General features: G+C 70.5%; 1 protein-coding gene across 1 annotated transcript in view; it reads right to left on the reverse strand.

Annotated features, from left to right (window-relative positions):
* Nucleotides 1–85, reverse strand: part of WBSCR17 (Williams-Beuren syndrome chromosome region 17) — a 421415-nt gene extending 421330 nt beyond the window's left edge. The window contains exon 1 of the mRNA XM_005872044.2: nucleotides 1–85. The gene's annotated coding sequence lies outside the window, so the exon portion shown is untranslated.
* Between the last annotated feature and the right edge of the window lie 173 nt (nucleotides 86–258).

Raw genomic sequence — 258 nt, forward strand, 5'->3', positions numbered from 1 at the left:
CTTTCCGGCTCCGGCGAGACGCGGGGCAGCCGGGACTGTGCGAGCCTCACACTCCACACTCCGGGCGGACGGTGAGAATCCCAGCCACTCCCGGCCCCACAGAGCGGATGCTCCGGCAGCAGGGCGCTCAGGGGGAGGGCCAGATCGCTCCCATGGAAGCCCTGGGTGTGTAGAAGTGCTCCCAGATCTGCCTGCGTACTCCACGGCGCGCGGCCCCTTCAAGGCGCCTGGGCTTCTCCGGGAAGGGCCGGAGGTCGG

Source organism: Myotis brandtii, unplaced genomic scaffold, assembly GCF_000412655.1.
Source record: "Myotis brandtii unplaced genomic scaffold, ASM41265v1 scaffold363, whole genome shotgun sequence".
NCBI classification, from domain to species: Eukaryota; Metazoa; Chordata; class Mammalia; order Chiroptera; family Vespertilionidae; genus Myotis; species Myotis brandtii.